Genomic DNA, 19,745 nt, shown 5'->3' on the forward strand with positions numbered 1-19,745 from the left:
GCTGATAAAGCATTACTAGTGGGTGTATCTATGAGAGTGTTTTCAGAAGATGTTAGCATTTGAAGTGATAGACTGAGTATACAGGATTGCCCTCAGCAATGTGGGTGGGTATCATACAGTCTATTGAAGGTTTGAATAGAACAAAAAGATGAAGGATGGGAGAATCTGTTCTTTGCTTGAGCTTGGACACCTTTTTTTCTCCTGCCCTCAGATGTCTTCACTCCTTGTTCTTGAACCTGTAAACTTAGATCAAAATACACCACAGGTTTTTCTGGGTCTCTTGCTTACTAATGGCAGATTGTGGGTGCTTCTTAGGCTCCACAACTGTGTGAGTTGCTTTACATGTGTAGGTATACATCTATTTGTCTGTCTGTCTATCAATCTGTATCTGCTATTGGTTCTGTTCCTCTGGAGAACCCTAATATACCACTCCTATGCTGAGTGTTTCCTTTCTTATAGATAGATCCATAACCCTTGAGAGAGCTCAGACTATTCAATGATTGGGAATATGAGATTTTGGTCATTAGACAAAAAGAAAAAACTAGGTCACTGAATACATGAGGTCCTTCATAGACACATTTCTAATGCAAGAAATGAATTTTACCAAAGGTTTGATTAGTGTGCAGGTATATATTAGTGAAATGTTCAAAAATATGAAAATTTCTTCTTTTGTCAGGATCAACTTAGGTTCAATAAACCAAGTGTGTGTGTGTGTGTGTGTGTGTGTGTGTGTGTGTCTGTGTCTGTGTGCGTGTGTATTTGCTTTACTCATACTGTGAATACTTTTTCTCGCAGCTGATGTGGACGAATGACTCTAAAGAAGAGATATGCTGCAAGGAAGGATGCAGTTTTCAGCCATGGGTGCTATATGCTGTGCTTAGTCGCTCAGTTGTGTCTGACTCTTTGCAACCCCACGGAGCCTGCCGGGCTCCTCTGTCCATGGGGGTTCTCCAGGCAAGAACATTGGAGTGGGTAGCCTAGCCCTTCTCCAGGGGATCTTCCCAACCCACAGATCAAACCCAGGTCTCCTGCACTGCAGGTGGATTCTTCACTAGCTGAGCCACAAGAGAAGCTCCCATTAACAAGGAGTGCTCTCTCATGATTGCCATAATGAACACTGTTGGAATTCAAGAGGAATTTATTAATTTCTATACTGATCAGGGGAAACTCTACTTAGCGTTTAAAAACTTAAGGCCATGGTAATTTACTACTTCTTGGGATATCAGATCAACTATTCACTTTTAAAAATTGTTGATATAGGATATTACACAAGTTATAGGGTGTATAGCATAGCGATTCACAAATTTGAAAGGTTATACTCTATTTATAGTTATTACAGAATATTGGCTATATTCCATGTGTTGTATGCTGTATCCTTGTAGCTTATTTATTCTATACCTAGTAGTTTTTACCTCTTAATCTCCTACTCCTAACTTGCCCACCCCCCTTCCCTCTTCCAACTAGTAATCACTAGCTTGCTCACTATATCTGTGAGTCTGCTTTTTTGCTATATACTAATTTGTTGTAGCTTTTAGATTCCACATTAAGTGATATCATACAGTATTTTTCTTTGCCTGACTTATTTCACTTAGCATAATACCCTTCAAATTCATTGCAAATAATGAAATTTCATTATATATATACATATATATATATAGACAGAGAGAGAGAGAGCTGGGTAGTATTCCATTGAATATATATACCACATCGTTTCTATCCATTCATCTGTTGACAGACACTGAGGTTGCTTCTATATTCTGGCAACTGTAAATAACACTCTGTGAACATTGGGGCCCATATATCTTTTCAAATTAGTGTTTTTTTTTTTTTTTTTCCAGATATGTACCCAAGAGTGGAATTGCTAGGTCATATGATAGTTCTTAGGCTTCCTTGGTGGCTCAGATGGTAAAGATTCTGCTTGCAATGCACGAGACCCAGGTTCAGTCCTGGGGTTGGGAAGATGTCCTGGAGAAGGGAATGACTACCAACTTCAGTATTGTTGCCTGGAAGAATTCCATGGACAGAGGAGTCTGGTAGGCTACAGTCCACAGAGTTGCAAAGAGTCAGACACAACTGAGCGACTAACACTTTTACTTTTTTCACTTCATGGTAGTTCTATTGTTAGGTTTTTGAGAAAACTTCATACTGTTTTCCATAATGGCTCACTAATTTATCTTCCCTCAAATTGACTACTTACTAAACTTTTTACGAGAAAAAATTTTCCTAGTCTTCTCTGGGTCCTTCTGCAGATAATGTGATTTCAAATCTTTTGTGAACTTTCAGAATTAGAAAATCAGCCAAAAGAGTAAAAATCTTGCCTCTGAAGAATGGAAAGCTTCTTTGGAAAAGAAATGAAATTAAAGTTATCCAGCATCAATCTTGGTACCACAATATGCAAGAGCTGATGAAATTCTCTTTCCTTTGGCTGATAAAATTCTCTTTTCCTTTCATGTCTTACTGGTTGCATAATACCAAATTGGTATCTATGCACTATAAAAAACCAAAACAAAACCATCTTAGTTCCCAGTGCGTTATTGGTATCAATCCTTTCTGACTTTGGCATGTTGCCAACCAGTTTGACAGATGCACTAATCTGAGTGAACATGCTCCCAGAACATTGAGAGATGCTTAAATCTCCTGCCATCCACGAGTGGGTATTTCAGAATATCTGCCAGCTTTTGATTACTCAAGTATTGCTGACCAAGTCAGGATTACCCATCTGTCACTTTTCAGATACATCACTTATAAATTGAGGGTTGTTATTTTATGCTAATACATTCTTGGTAAACTTTGCCAGTCACTTTTCTTTCTAATAAATCAAAACTGTCTTTTCACTTAAATGACTACTCATAGATGGGAACTACCAACCCACAAACCCTGCCCCCCCGCAGAGCTAGTGCTTTATCTTGTCAATGATACCCAGAGCTCTATCTCCTCCCCAGAATTAAGACTTGTCAGAGTGTTCGTTGAAAAGGTTGTGACGCTTCTGGTTCAGTCTGCCCACAAGTGCTAGTGTTCTAGTGAGAGTTTCCAGATTTGGGAAACACTAGCCGTCAGGCAACAGGGCAAGGGGCCCTTCAAATGAGGGGGCTTTATTGAGTGGAAAGGAATGATCCAGAGAAAATGATATTTTATGACTCTTCTTGCTGCCCTCCATGAACTGAAATTTTACACAGATGACATTCGATTAGACAATACCTTCAGGCAGCCCAAAACGGGGAGAAGGAGAGTAAATCACATATATGAATGAATGGGATTACTCGATTCTCTATACTCTCATCGGAGAAGGCAATGGCACCCCACTCCAGTACTCTTGCCTGGAAAATCCCATGGACAGAGGAGCCTGGTAGGCTACAGTCCATGGGGTTTCGAAGAGTCGGACACAACTGAGTGACTTCACTTTCACTTTTCACTTTCATGCATTGGAGAAGGAAATGGCAACCCACTCCAGTGTTCTTACCTGAAGAATCCCAGGGACAGAGGAGCCTGGTGGGCTGCCATCTATGGGGTTGCACAGAGTCAGACACGACTGAAGTGACTTAGCAGCAGCAGCAACAGCTATACTCTCATAACCATTTAAGAAACTTATAGTTTACTATAACATATATCCCTTTACAACTGGGTATGTTTGCATGCTTACCTCTTCTGCTGAGCAGCATTTCAAATTCAAGAAGGTAGAACATGGCCTCTTTTGTTTTTGCATTCAGTATACAGTTCAGCCTGGAGGAGGACATGCCAACCCACTCCAGGATTCTTGCCTGGAGAATCCCTTGGACAGAGGAGCCTGGTGGTCTATAGTCCATAGGGTTGCAAAAAATCGGACGTGGCCAAAGTGACTTAGCAGACATGCATGCATATGGTTCTGCACAGTATCTGGTCAGTGGTGCTCAGTAAGGGTCTGTTGACTGTGTAGCTGATGAGGGGGCAGTATCATCCCTTTAGCCTTTGCCTTGGTCATGGTAGAAACTAGATGGTTCTTGTCAGAGTGTATATAAAAGCTACTGCCACACGTCTAGGGCATCTTTGCATTCTTCATCAGACGTCTCCCCTCTCACTACCCTCTTGAAGTTACCGTCAAGCTGCCACGCCCGCCAGGGCATTTTGAACAATCAGACCAAATCTGTTCACCCAAGTCTGCCATATTTTAGTGAAGCAGAATCCAAGATTCAGGACAAGGAAGAAATCCATGGCTTGTACAAGATAGACTGGTAAAGAACACCTCAGAAGTACAAGGCAAGAGAAGGGGACATTAGCTTTACAAGAATTGCTTGGTGAAGTGACTAAAAGAAATCAGGTCGAGAGGCACAGAACAGTGGAATCCTGCAACAGAGATGCAAAGACAGAAATGGACATCTGACTACATATACACACAGACACAAAACACATCATAGTGCCAGGGCTGAGCGTGTAAGCATGGTCTTTGACCTGGCCTCTTCGTGTGCTTTCACACCCCCTCCTGACTCCCAGCCTTTTAAAACAGAGATATTGCATTTGTGCTTTCTTTTGCAGGAGTGATTAAAAAAAAAATAAAAGCCCTGTCAAATAGGATGAGCTCCTCAGAGACAAATAACAGCTCTCATCTATGAGGTACTCCCTTGAAATCATTCTAAGTGTTAGACAGTGGTAAGAGATAGATGTCCAGATAGAGTCTGGTCACCTATATGCTAAATAAGCAACCATCAGTGGCTAGATGAACTGCTTTTTTATTTTTTTGAGATGCCCCCACAACTATTTCCTGTGACCCTTTCTCCTTAAAAATTTCTTTATGAAGGAAGTGAGGGTGGGAAAAGATCAGGTCAAGAAAGTAAAAGATTTTTTTAATGATACAGATTTACATGTAATACATCTTTTGATAAAGCCGTTTAAGGACAAAAGAGTCTATGAACATCTGTGAAATGTGCGTCTTATAAAAATGAATCAATAATGACATGTGGCTGCTCTGACTAGGAAATGTAATGGAAAAAGAAATCCTATGTTTGAAATTGGTTCTTATATGTGATTTTAAAGATTTGTTACCGTTTTTTTTTTTTTGTAGAAAGAATAGGTAAAGTTTCATTTTAGAAATTTTAGTTTGATCAATTTTACAGTTGATTAACTTTGTTACAATTAACACATTTTATTGGAATAAAGAGAAAGGAATATGTGAGCATATATACAAAAAATAGTAAATTCTGTAGCAGAAACTAATGAAAAAGTTACCACTTATTAGTCTTTTCTGGGTGATTTCCAAATAATTTAATTTTAAATGCTTTAAGACTACATTTCTTTTCAAGTGAATGAGACACTCCTAAATTCTAATTTTGAGTGATCCTTTTACCACTATCAGAAGTAACAAACATCTAAATATCCTCATCAGACATTTGGTGATGCAAGTCAAATGATTTGGGAAGGAGAGGAGCAAGTTGTTAATTTGTGTCAGTTAGAAGAATCTCAACTGGACTATAGGAACTCACAATTTGTAATTGATTATGACGTTTTTGATGAATGGGAAGAAGTAAAATAAGGGATTCTACCATCATCAACAGATGCATGGAACACTTCCTATTTGTTCTAAAAGCAATTACAGATATCAGAGAATGTTCCTGAGAATTCACTTTCAGCTTGACTCTTGCTGTATCAACATTTTCGTTACTAATCCATTAATTCATCATAATGATCCAGGCACAGAGGCACTGAAAGGTCCTCAAACACACACACCCCCTTATACACACACACTGTTACACACACACAAACACATCGAAAGTCATAGGTTCAAGTATTACTAATCCAGCATCCTTTAATTTAGGATCCAGAGTTTCTTATGTGTGAAAATACCACATTATTCTCAGACTATACTGAATGTATTAAAGAATAATGGTTCTTATAGCTTAGAAAGACTTAACAAACAAGAGTATTTAAATTAAAAAAAAATCCAGCTATCCCTCAGTCAATCATAAGTACACAAATATACCAGGGCATACCACTTTGCAAGCACTGAGGTTTTATTTGACCTCAATTCAATCTTCTGGTTTGGTTACAAAACAAAACACAAACAGAAGTAGCAGCTGTATCTTGAGCTACCACTTTTTGGGTGTCAGATCATCCTTGTACACCCACCATATAATTTTCATAATAGGCCTGTGAAGTTGAGATTATTATTCTGTTTCTAAAGATGGAGTCAGAGATTCAAGAAGGTTCAGAGCTGAATTTGAACTGAGTCCATTTCACTTTAAGCCTGTGTTTTGTGGTTTCAGAACTGCGGTTCTAAAACACCAGAGGCAGTCATGCCCTATTTACTGGGATATTTGCATTTTAGCCAAGTTTGTTATAAAATGCATTTTTTCTGAAGGGAACTCTATTTTGCCAATGATTTATATTACACTATTTGAGACTATTTACCAGTATTCAAGTCTTATGAGGACTGAGACCATGTCTTTTTATTAATTTTATTGCAGACACAGTGCTTGGCAGATAGGAGATAGTCAATAAATATTTGTTAAAGAAATTAACCATGAGAAAAAAGATTTCTTGAATATATAATAAAAACATAGTTATAAATTCATACAAGAATCAGTATGCATTTTAGTTTTAAAAAATGAATGTTACTCAAATATGGTTACACACTCAAAGTAGTAGTAAAATTCTTTGCTATATTTTAAATAATAAAGTATTTCTGATGGTCAAATATAATGTATATCAGGATTTGGGTATTATGAATGTGTGCTTTATGATTTTCTCCCATTATAAAATAGTCAAGCCTTAGAAATTGAGCAGTTTCAATAAGTGATTGACATTGATCAGCCTCAATTTATTTGAACATATATAATTTCAACTTTAGAATAAATTTCTTTACTTTTTCCTATCACTGAAACTTGCTGAACTTTTTTCCATTCTGATAAATTTTATAACCTGCTTTAATCTGCCTAAGTAATCAGTGATTTACACTCTGAATTCCATCTCTTTTTTATGACATTCTATAAGCATCTTAAATTTAGGGATACTATAGTATTCATCATTGTATCTTTAAGATTCAACAAGGATCTACTGTGGAGACATGAAATTCTTTTTTTTTTAATTTAAATTTTATTTTTTTACTTTACAATACTGTGTTGGTTTTGCCATATATTGACATGAATCCACCACGGGTGTACATGAGTTCCCAACCCTGAACCCCCCTCCCACCACCCTCCCCATATCATCTCTCTGGGTCATCCCAGTGCACCAGCCCCAAGCATCCTGTATCCTGTATCGAACCTAGACTAGCGATTCGTTTCTTACATGATAGTATACATGTTTCAATGCCATTCTCCCAAATCATCCCACCCTCTCCCTCTCGCACAGAGTCCAAAAGTCTTATATATGGAATTTAGAAAGATGGTAATGATAACCCTATATGCGAGACAGCAAAAGAGACACAGATGTAGAGACAAGAAATTCTTGGGGAGAGGAGAGGAGGAGTGTGAGAGATGACAGGCGGGGGAGTGGGGGAAGGGAAGGGAGAAGGGAGAGAGGAGGAAAAAAGAAAGTAAACTGGTTCTTGGATTAGAAGAGATAAAGCCAAGGATCAACAATGCGGAAACCTTGCTTAGAAACAGAGATCTCCTGCAACATCTACCAAGATGTTTATGTCTTAAAAAACCACCCAGAGTCTAACAAAGCCCATGAATAACTGCCACTTTTGAGTAAGACTTGTGTCTTTACTGATACTTCAAATTGGATTTTTTAATTGAGCCTAAGGAAGTGCTAATCATCTTCTGACATTTCACTACAATCCATAAATCATAGATTAGTAAAAATCATTCAGATGACTGTTATCACAAGAATACAGTTATTCATTAGGAGCTATATACCCTAGATTCTCCAAGTTTTAGGAACTTTTGACCAGTATTGTTTCATTAATTTTGACTCTGTATCATACACTCACACCACCTGCCATTGGGTAATACTTTTTTTATGTGCCTCTTAAGGACTCATATTTCCAGACCTGAACTTCTGTGTTGTTTCTATTGCTGGTACTAGCAAATATAAGGAGGCTTTTCAGAAAAAAAAAAGAAAGGGAATAAAAAGCAGAACACAAATTTCATGACAACAAATTGTAGAATTTCTCACCAGTAAGAGAACATTTATACCCTTCAAAATCAATCAGGCAGCAAGAATGTATTGAAAACCCAGAGAATGAACTGCATAAGGCTCTTAAATAACAATCTTCAGGACTATAAATGTCAGCCAAATATTTATTTTCTATGTCACTCAGAAGAGGAGTCATATGATGCCTTTTTGAACAGCTGATTAAAACACTTAACACTGATTTACCTTTCATCTAAAGATAAAATAAATTGAATGGGGAATTATTGAAGAGTTCTCAAATTTAGATTATACAAATATCTAGTGTTCTTATTCTTACTCTCAGGATGCAAACAAATAAGAAATTATTGAAGTTTCTTTAGCTTGAAAAAGTACAAGTACTAAGTAAATTATAAATCATTTTAAAATTCGAGAGTCATATATTTAGTGCTGATTATGTTGAATAGGGATGTGGGACAGGGACATTACAAATTTCATAAAAGTATCTGAAGATCCTGTGATTATGATTTTTACTTTAATAAAATTAAAAAAATTTATTTATTTGGCTGCTTTGGGACTCAGCTGTGGCATGCAGATCTTTGATGCATCATGTGGGACCTTTTATTGCAGTGCATAGATTTTCTAGTTGCCTTGTGTGGGCTTAGTCACTCTGCGGCATGTGGGATTTTAGTTCCCTGACAAGGGATTGAACCTGCAACCCATGCATTGCAAGGTGGAAAATCCATAGCCTTGACTAGACAGACCTTTGCTGGTAAAGTAATGTTTCTGCTTTTTAACCAGCTGTCTAGGTTGGTCATAGCTTTGCCTGCAAGGAATAAGCGTCTTTTAATTTCATGGCTACAATCACCATCCGCAGTGATTTTGGAGCCCAAAAACAGTCGGACACTGTTTCCACTGTTTCCCCATCTATTTCCCATGAAGTGATGGGACCAGATGCCATGATCTTTGTTTTTTGAATGTTGAGCTTTAAGCCAACTTTTTCACTCTCCTCTTTCACTTTCATTAAGAGGCTCTTTAATTCTTCTTCACTTTCTGCCATAAGGGTGGTGTCATCTGCATATCTGAGGTTACTGATATTTCCCCCGGAAATTGTGATTCCAGCTTGTGCTTCATCCAGCCCAGGGTTTATCAAGATGTACTCTGCATATAAGTTAAATAGCAGGGTGACAACATACAGCCTTGACATATTCCTTTCCATTTGAAACCAGTCTGTTGTTCCATGACTAGTTCTAACTGTTGCTTCCTGATTGGCATACAGACTTCTCAAGAGGCAGGTCAGGTGGTCTGGTATTCTCATCTTTAAGAATTTTCCACAGTGTGTTGTGATCCACACAGTCAAAGGCTTTGCCGTAGTCAATAATGCAGAAGTAGATGTTTTTCTGGAACCCTCTTGCCTTTTCAATGATCCAACCCATGTTGGCCATTTGATCTCTGGTTCCTCTGTCTTTTCTAAATCCAGCTTGAACATCTGGAAGTTCATGGTTCATGTACTGTTGAAGCCTGGCTTGGAGAATTTTGAGCATTACTTTACTAGGATGAGAGATGAGTGCAATTGTGCCGTAGTTCGAGCATTCTTTGGCATTGCCTCTCTTTGGGATTGGAATGAAAATTGACTTTTTCCAGTCCTGTGGCCTCTGCTGAGTTTTCCATATTTGCTGGCATATTGAGGGCAGCACTATTACAGCATCATCTTTCAGGATTTGAAATAGCTCAACTGGAATTCCATCACCTCCACTAGCTTTGTTCATAGTGATGCTTCCTAAGGTTCACTTGACTTCGCATTCCAGGATATCTGGCTCTAGGTGAAGGATCACCCCATCATGATTATCTGGATCATGAAGATCTTTTTTTGTATAGTTCTTCTGTGGATTCTTGCCAACTCTTCTGGTTCTGTTAGAGCCATACAATTTCTGTTCTTTATTGAGCCTATCTTTGCATGAAATATTCCCTTGGTATCTCTAATTTTCTTGAAGAGATCTCTAGTCTTTCCCATTCTATTGTTTTCCTTTATTTCTTTACATTGATCACTGAGGAAGGCTTTCTTATCTCTCCTTGCTATTCTTTTGGAACTCTGCATTCAAATGGATATATCTTTCCTTTTCCCCTTTGCCTTTCCCTTCTTTTCTATTCACAGCCATTTGTAAGGCCTCCTCAGACAACCGTTTTGCCTTTTTGCATTTCTTTTCCTTGGGGATGGTCTTTATCCCTGCTTCCTGTACAATGTCACAAACCTCCCTCCATAGTTCTTCAGACACTCTATCAGATCTAATCCCTTGAATCTGTCTCTTCCACTGTATAATTGGAAGGGATTTCATTTAGGTCATACCTGAATGGTCTAGTGGTTTTCCCTACTTTCTTCAATTTAAGTCTGAATTTGGCAATAAGGAGTTCATGATCTGAGCTATAGTCAGCTCCTGATCTTGTTTTTGCTGACTGTGTAGAACTTCTCCATCTTTGGCTGCAAAGAATGTAATCAATCTGATTTCGGTGTTGACCATCTGGTGATGTCTATGTGTAGAGTCTTCTCTTGTGTTGTTGGAAGAGGGTGTTTGCTATGACCAGTGCATTCCTTTGGCAAAACCTTACCCTGCTTCATTCTGTACTCCAAGGACAAATTTGCCTATTATTCCAGGTGTTTCTTGACTTCCAACTTTTGCATTCCAGTCCCCTATAGTGAAAAAGACATCTTTTCTGGGTATTAGTTCTAGAAGGTCTTAAAGGTCTTCATAGAACCATTCAACTTCAGTTTCTTCAGCCTTACTGGTCAGGGCATAGAGTTGGATTACTGTGATATTGAATGGTTTGCCTTAGAAACCAACAGAGATCATTCTGTCATTTTTGAGACTGCATCCAAGTACTGCATTTTGGACTCTTTTGTTGACCATGATGGTTACTCCATTTCTTCTAAGGTGTTCTTGCCCACAGTAGTAGATATAATGGTCATGTGAGTAAAATCCACCCATTCCAGTCCATTTTAGTTCATTGATTCCTAAAATGTCAACGTTCACTATTGCCATCTCCTGTTTGACCACTTCCAATTTGCCTTGAGTCATGTTCAGGTATTTGGTTAAACATTATTCTAGGTATGTCTGTGAGGGTTTCGGAATGAGATTAGCTTGAGTCAATAGACTGAGCAAAGCAGACTGTGTTCCTCAATGTGAATGGGTTTTGTCCAATTCCTCAGAGGCCTGAGTAGAACAAGAGGGAGGGTACTGGAGAATATTCTATTTTCAAGCTGAGACACTTGTTTTCTCCTGTACTTGAACTGGAAAACTTACACCATCAGCTCTTCTGATTCTCAGGGCTTCAGATTTGAATGGGGTTGTGGAAAAGATGGTTATTACCTGGCAGAAGTTAAGAGAGCTGAGACTCATTTCAGAAGTTGAAGCTGGCAAGTGCAGGGTTGGGAACTGTGATGGGAACCTGAAAAATGAGTATCATTGCCACTTTAAATAAAGAAGTTCCAAATGGCCTAGCATGACTTCATCTTACAGGTTCATTTCCACTTCATTCTGGAGTGGAAAGAAGTCAGGAAAAACAACCAAAATATTGGGAAATGGCAGAGGAAGGACCAGCAGTTACAGTCAGTACCTCATGACGTGCCATTTAAAGAGATGATGGAAGTCTCCATATCTCCACCCTGGTGCCACCCACTGAGACTTGCTCATCTACGAAGAGGCTATTTCACTTAGTGGATTTCTTTTCAATGCATCTCTGGAGTACTGCTGAGGTCAAACAAAGTAGTCCCTATACAGTCTTGACAACTCTCTCTCCTCTTTGCCCTAGGAGAGCATCATCTTCCAAAATGTGCTCAGTGGAATTCAGAGTAAAGTGTGAAAGTCACTCAGTTGTGTCTCACTCTTTGTAACCCCATGGACTATACAGTCTATGGAATTCTCCAGGCCAGAATACTGGAGTGGGTAGCCTTTCCCTTCTCCAGGGGATCTTCCAAACCCAGGAATCAAACCCAGGTCTCCTGCACTGCAGGCAGATTCTTTACCAGCTGAGCCACAAGAGATATTCTGTTGGGTAAAAAAGGGTTCTACTGACAGCCGGGTTTAGAAACAGTAGGTTAACAAAGATAAATGAGTTTCTTTATACCAGGTTTTCTCATATCTTTCAATACATCTGTGCACATTGTGAATCTGCTGGAAATGGATATATCTGAAGCATCTTCCAAAAAGTTTTGACCCTTGTATTAGTCAGGATACTCTTAGTTTTTAAGCTACAGAGGTCCAGCTTCAATAGGCATAAGCCATACTGGGAACCATTGGCCCATAGAACCAAGGTTGAATCACAGACATGGGTGAATCTGGAGGCCTCAAATGATGTCACCAGTGTCTCTCTCTTTCCATCCCTTGGCTCAGCTTTTCTCTGGGTTAGCTTTGTTCTCACAAAGTCTTTCTCTGTGCAGCTCCAGGTTCAGTTCAATTCAGTTCAGTCGCTCAGTTGTGTCCGACTCTTTGTGACCCCATGAATTGCAGCACGCCAGGCCTCCCTGTCCATCATCGAGTTGGTGATGCCATCCAGCCATCTCATCCTCTGTCTTCCCTTTCTCCTCCTGCCCCAATCCCTCCCAGCATCAGAGTCTTTTCCAATGAGTCAACTCTTCACATGAGGTGGCCAAAGTACTGGAGTTTCAGCTTTAGCATCATTCCTTCCAAAGAACACCCAGGACTGATCTCCTTTAGAATGGACTGGTTGGATCTCCTTGCAGTCCAAGGGACTCTCAAGAGTCTTCTCCAACACCTAAAGTTACACATTCCACTTTGGAACAATTCGTCATAGAGAATAGAACTTAAGTGAATTATTTTTTAATTGAGAAGTATTTATACCATAAGCAATTAAATTTATAATTATGAGATATAAAATATAATTTCTGAAGACCTTGTTTTTGCATAAAAATCTTCTTGATGACAGCCTATGGTATTGGTGCATGCTGATACTATGACAGTTCCTAATGGAAGCTGTCCCTCAGGGGAATGAATGTGCTTGAGAACTCAGCAATTGCTTACCAATTCCCTACCATTCTCACATTCCCAAAATAGTGCTTAATAATCTATGCAGTGTTTTCTTATTGCTTCCAACATCATTTGGAAACACCTTGGTTTAAAGAAGTAGGTTATCAACACATTACAGTAATAATTTGTTGTTGTTGTGTGTGTGTTCAGTCGAGCCCAATTCTTTGTGATCCCATGGACTGTAGCCTGCCAGGGGCCTCTGATGGGATTTTTTCAGGCAAGAATACTGGAGTGAGTTGCCATTCTCTCCTCCAGGGGATCTTCCTGACCCAGGGATCAAACCTGTGTCTCCCTCATCTCCTGCATTGCAGGTGAAATCTTAACCAGTGAGCTATCAGGGAGGCAACAATTTAATAACTACATACTACAGTATTTAAAGTGGAACCTTGAAAATATCTTAAGCTATTATTCTTATATTACTCTATAATCTCCAACCATGAACCTTTTTTAATTACATTGTTAAAAAAAGAAAAGTACAGAAGATATGCCCATTTGAAAACTTTCATTAGTTGACAAATTTGCTGTAAGTTTATGACTAGACTTGCAGATATATTCAACTGTGAATCACAGGATTCTTCATTAGTGTCTCAAATTGGCTCTAAATCATAAACATCATATCTCGACACTGGTAGGAATTGCTGAATAGTCAATATGAAAGAAGCTTCTCTTTAATTGGTCAACTAGTAATCATTTTAATTTTGAAGTGCATAATGGTAATGACTATTTTTACATATGGGATATTTTGAGGGATTTTGATATTTCTAACCTAAGGAAATTATTCCAGCAAGTTAGAAACTGAATTCCTTGGAGATGCTCATTATTTTTCCTATACATTTACTGTGTCTTTACAGTTAGGTAGGAAGAGAACTATAATGAAGGCAAACCACCTGGAATTTTTATAGCTGGAACCACGAACACTGTTCAATCTATTCCACGACACTGTTCAACGTTCTCCGATGACAATATCTTGAGAAATTTGAAGACTCTTTAACAGTTTCTGAATCATCAAAAGAGATCTTAGTATGCCTAACAAAAACCTAACAACTAAATATTATTTATTATATTGCTTGAAAGCTAGTTATCCATATTAGCATCATATGTGTAACTTCTTTGAACTGTTTAATGAAACAGATCACTCTGAAACATAATACAGTTTACAACACAATTGTCTGTCTTAAAGCTTTTGAATAAAAGGTTTATGTGTTCTTCTATATCAAAATATCTTTTTGGGAACATCTAATTTGTTTTTCAGTCATGAAGTTGTGTCTGACTCTTTATGACCCCACGGATGGCAGCACACCAGGCTTCCCTGTCCTTCACTATCTCCTGGAGCTTGCTCAAACTCATGCCCATTGAGTTGGTGGTTCCATCCAACTATCTTATCTTCTGTTGTCCCCTTCTCCTCCTGCCCTCAATCTTTCCCAGCATCAGGGTCTTTTCTAATGAGTCAGTTCTTCAAATCAGGTGGCTAAAGTTCTGGAGCTTCAGCTTCAGCATCAGTTCTTCCAGTGAATATTCAGGACTGATCTTCTTTAGGATTGACTGGTTTGATCTCCTTGCTGTCCAAAAGACTCTAAAGAGTCTTCTCCAGCACCACAGTTTGAAAGTATCAATTCTTCAGTGCTCAGCCTTCTTTAGGGTCCAACTCTTACATCCGTACATGACTCCTGGGAAAAACTGCTAATTGATAAATAGTTATTAATTGATAAATGCTCTATTCATATAATGTCATTTAATCCTCACAATGACTTAATGAAAAAGGTAAGTTTTTTTTAAACCTAACTTTGCAGAGGAGGAAACTGAGGCATGTGGAAGTTAGTTAAGTGCCTAATGTTACACACTTTCCAATGGCAGAGTAAGACTAGGGAATTCAACTCCAGAATTAGTGATAGTAACCACGGTTAATATAATGGTTGATTGCTTTACCTATGAGCAGATTACTTGACAACATGACCCAGGGCACAACTACAATGGGAACATCGAGATTTGTCTCCCATGTAGCAGAATCCTAGGCTGAGTGCACCCGCACACGTGGCAAGGCCTGCCTGTGGGTTCAGCACATTATGGTTACTGCATGGCTTTTGTTTTCTTGACTTCGGGTAAGAAGACTTTAACAAAGCTCCCATAAATAAGAGACCAAGTAAATAAAAATCTCATATTTGTACTGTTACACTAATAAGCTTAATAACAATAATCCACAAACATCTGCAATCATAAAATAAAAACTTCATTACCATTTCAATGCAGTCACTACAAATCCTCAGGTTAGCCAGTACACCAGCTGTGTCCTGGTGCTTCACAACACAAAACAGCAATTCATTCCAAATTACCGCTCTCTGTTAGTGACTCTTGCTCTCTGGCTCCTGTCCCAAACACTCCTGCTGTTCAGGTCTATTGTTTCTTCTCACTAGAAGCCTTTTTATTTCCTGGGAAAGCTTGAAGGATTGTCTTCAAGAAAAACTAGGCCAGTCTTCTAACTTCTGATTTCCTACTATAGGTCCTTCCAATATTCTGGGCATACTTAACCTTTCTTCCCCTCTGTCTAGTTGCCTCTAACATACATTTCTAGGAATGTGAATAGAATACATTACCCAAAGAATGAAACTGAAGGAGTTAAGAAAGCTTTTGCTCTTTTGTGGCTTTGTAAAATGAACTAGTCAAAGATTCAGATAATGAGCTTTAGTCTCTATCAGAGCTTTAGAGTTGAGAAAACTCTCTCTCCATAATTCCTGCCATGGGCCTCTAAGTCATCAAATTTCATATAAAATTACAGAGGACTTCCCTTTGAGAGTTTATGGCCTTTGAACAGCAGGTTAAAACCAGATTGGGGAAAATGAAGGACTGTCTTTGAACCACATGTAACACATATACCAGCTTATAGAAATTTTAGACTACTTATGAGATCATACTTACTAGGCAGTTTATTTTTATGCTGCAAAATACTTATCTATTCTCTTTTATCTGCAGCTTAAATGTTTTTGCAATCCTCAATACAATTGAAGAGAGGGAATGAGAAGATATCTGATTTTAGCCTTACTGGTGATATATAAGATTTCAGGAAAACACCATCTTTTGCACTAACTCTTTCAGTGTATGAACATAACTAAGAGATTTGTTTCTGTTAGGATATGGAAATCCAAGTCTACTAACTATCAAAAATAGTGGTCATTTATGATTTCCAGTCAAACATTAGAAAGCACTGGAGAATACTTTTTTTTTTTTTTGTACTATCTTTTGTTTTGTTGTCGTAACCTAGTATCTTGTATAGATGATTTCATATTGTTTTTCTGGGGACCTGGGGATCTGTTTATAAAGCCTCTTTAGATCATCATCGGGGAGCTTTTTATGGGACAGGTAGATATCCTACTGGAGTGTGAGCTGGCTTTGGAGACTATCTTCCCCTTGGAGTATGGTAACTGATTAAAAATGAGATTAGTCTAAAGCTTGTACCACAGATATTTCACCTCTCTGGTGATGTGCCTATTTTGACCCCGTCAGTAAAAGAGAGCCGCTCTGCCTGCTGAAACACAGTAGAACTCTGCTGAGAAGAAATGTGGCAGCCATTCATAAAACCATACATCTTTTCAGCCTGTTATACAAATGAAATGTCTGTACATGGTAAATTAACAAGGGCAGAGGTAAGAGAGCAGAAGAGATTGTCTACAGGGTTCCATTGTACATTATAGGGACAGATATTGGAGAAAAATTGGTTATAGACATGGTAATGGACTCATTTTCATGTGAGCTCATAAATCTTCTCTAGGGCTGCCTTTAAATCTTGACCACAAATTTGCCACGAAGTAGTGGCAATGTGATATGAAGAATGTAGTAAATGGGATGCTCTGAGAAGTTGATTCATTTTGAACACCAAGCTAAAGGTAAGCTAATCTATTTCTTATTACTTCTATGTAATCTCTCTGGTAGCTAGCACATGGTACTTGACATATTTGTCAAAATAGAGAAATAAAGCAACATCTGTTTAACAGAGTTCACTGGCAGATCCATAAGTTGTGAGCAATTGATTTCTAAAAATAGATTGAGGACAAATGTAGGCATTCTTTGGCCTGGTTAGAGTCATCACAGAATGCCTATATGATCTACTCCTGGCACCTGAATACCTATTTTTAGGAGGCGTCAAGGACTGAGTTGTAGTTACTGTGTAGACATCTATGAAGTCCCCCATAATTCTTAGATGATGGATTTCAATTCTGAACTCTCAGAAATAAGATTCAACTTCGAGGACTGAAAACACTTATTAAGCACTACCTTGAACATTGTTTCACCATTGCAAGATATTGTATTATAACATACCATTGCAAATTTCTGTGATTATGGTTTTGAGTCTGTCTGCCTGCTGATAAGAGGCTTTTGGAAGCTTGCTGATGGGAGAGGACTGAGGGGGAAACTGCCTCTTTTGATGGGTGGGGCCCTGCTCGGTAAATCTTTAATCCAGTTTTCTGTTGATGGATGGACTTGTGTTCCCTCCCTGCTATTTACCTAGGGCCAAACTACAGGCCTCTTTGTTAGCTCAGACTGGTAAAGTGTCTCCAAACAATGTGGGAGACCCGGGTTCAATTCCTAGGTTGGGAAGATCCCCTGGAGAAGGAAATGGCAACCCACTCCAGTATTCTTGCAGTCCATGGCATTGCAAAGAGTCGGACACGACTGAGCAACTTCACTCACTTCACTTAAACTATAGGTGGAGGTAATGAAGATCTAATCACATGGACCACAGCCTTGCCTAAGTCAATGAAACTGTGAGCCATGCTGTGTAGGGCCACCCAAGATGGACGGGTCATGGTGGAGAGTTCTGAAAAAATGTGGTCCACTGGAGAAGGGAATGGCAAACCACTTCAGTATTCTTTCCTTGAGAACCCCATGAACAGTACGAAAAGGCAAACAGAGAGGACACTGAAAATTGAACTCCCCAGGTTAGTAGGTGCACAATATGCTACTGGAGAAGAGTGGAGAAATAACTCCAGAAAGAATGAAGAGATGGAGAGAAAGCAAAAACAACACCCAGTTGTTGATATGATTGGTGATGGAAGCAAGGTCCGATGCTGTAAAGAGCAATATTGCATAGGAACCTGGAATGTTAGGTCCATGAATCAAGGCAAATTGGAAGCGGTCAAACAGGAGATGGCAAGAGTGAATGTTGACATTTTAGGAATCAATGAACTAAAATGGACTGGAATGGGTGAATTTTACTCACATGACCATTATATCTACTACTGTGGGCAAGAACACCTTAGAAGAAATGGAGTAGCCATCATAGTCAAAAAAAGAGTCCAAAATGCAGTACTTGGATGCAGTCTCAAAAATGACAGAATGATCTCTGTTAGTTTCAAGGCAAACCATTCAATATCACAGTAATCCAACTTTATGCCCTGACCAGTAAGGCTGAAGAAGCTGAAGTTGAATGGTTCTATGAATACCTACAAGACCTAGAACTAACACCCAAAAAAGATATCCTTTTCATTATAGGGGACTGGAATGCAAAAGTAGGGAGTCAAGAAACACCTGCAGTAACAGGCAAATTTGGCCTTGGAATGAAGAATGAAGCAGGGCAAAGTCTAAGAGAGTTTTGCCAAAGGAGCGCACTGGTCATAGCAAATACTCTCTTCCAACAACACAAGAGAAGACTCTATACATAGACATCACCAGATGGTCTACACCAAAATCAGATTGATTATATTCTTTGCAGCCAAAAACGCAGAAGCTCTATACAGTAAAACAACACCAGGATCTGACTGTGGTAAAGACCGTGAGCTCCTTATTGCCAAATTCAGATTTAAATTGAAGAGTAGGGAAAACCACTAGACCATTCAGTTCAGTTCAGTTCAGTTCAGTCGCTCAGTTGTGTCCAACTCTTTGCGACCCCATGAATTGCAGAACGCCAGGCCTCCCTGTCCATCACCATCTCCCGCAGTTCACTCAGACTCACATCCATCAAGTCCGTGATGCCATCCAGCTATCTCATCCTCTGTTGTCCCCTTCTCCTCCTGCCCCCAATCCCTCCCAGCATCAGAGTCTTTTCCAATGAGTCAACTCTTTGCATGGGGTGGCCAAAGTACTGGAGTTTTAGCTTTAGCATCATTCCTTCCAAAGAAATCCCAGGGTTGATCTCCTTCAGAATGGACTGGTTGGATCTCCTTGCAGTCCAAGGGACTCTCAAGAGTCTTCTCCAACACCACAGTTCAAAAGCATCAATTCTTCAGCACTCAGCCTTCTTCACAGTCCAACTCTCCCATCCATACATGACCACAGGAAAAACCATAGCCTTGACTAGATGGACCTTAGTTGGCAAAGTAATGCCTCTGCTTTTGAATATACTATCTAGGTTGGTCATAACTTTTCTTCCAAGGAGTAAGTGTCTTTTAATTTCATGGCTGCAGTCACCATTTGCAGTGATTTTGGAGCCCCCCAAAATAAAAGTTTGACACTGTTTCTACTGTTTCCCCATCTATTTCCCATGATGTGATGGGACCAGATGCCATGATCTTCGTTTTCTGAATGTTGAGCTTCAAGCCAACTTTTTCGCTCTCCTCTTTCACTTTCATCAAGAGGCTTTTTAGCTCCTCTTCACTTTCTGCCATAAGGGGGGTGTCATCTGCACCATTCAGGTATGACCTAAATCAAATCCCTTCCAATTATACAGTG

The 19,745-nt window shown here is 39.1% G+C and overlaps 1 long non-coding RNA gene across 2 annotated transcripts in view; it reads left to right on the forward strand.

Annotated features, from left to right (window-relative positions):
* Positions 1–19,745, forward strand: part of LOC138437245 (uncharacterized) — a 37,591-nt gene that overhangs the window by 12,215 nt on the left and 5,631 nt on the right. For both annotated transcript variants that reach the window (XR_011255840.1, XR_011255839.1), the window contains one exon: positions 16,849–16,963. This is a non-coding gene — a long non-coding RNA (uncharacterized lncRNA). The remainder of the gene's footprint in view (positions 1–16,848; positions 16,964–19,745) is intronic.

Source organism: Ovis canadensis, chromosome 3 (genome assembly GCF_042477335.2).
Source record: "Ovis canadensis isolate MfBH-ARS-UI-01 breed Bighorn chromosome 3, ARS-UI_OviCan_v2, whole genome shotgun sequence".
NCBI lineage: Eukaryota > Metazoa > Chordata > Mammalia > Artiodactyla > Bovidae > Ovis > Ovis canadensis.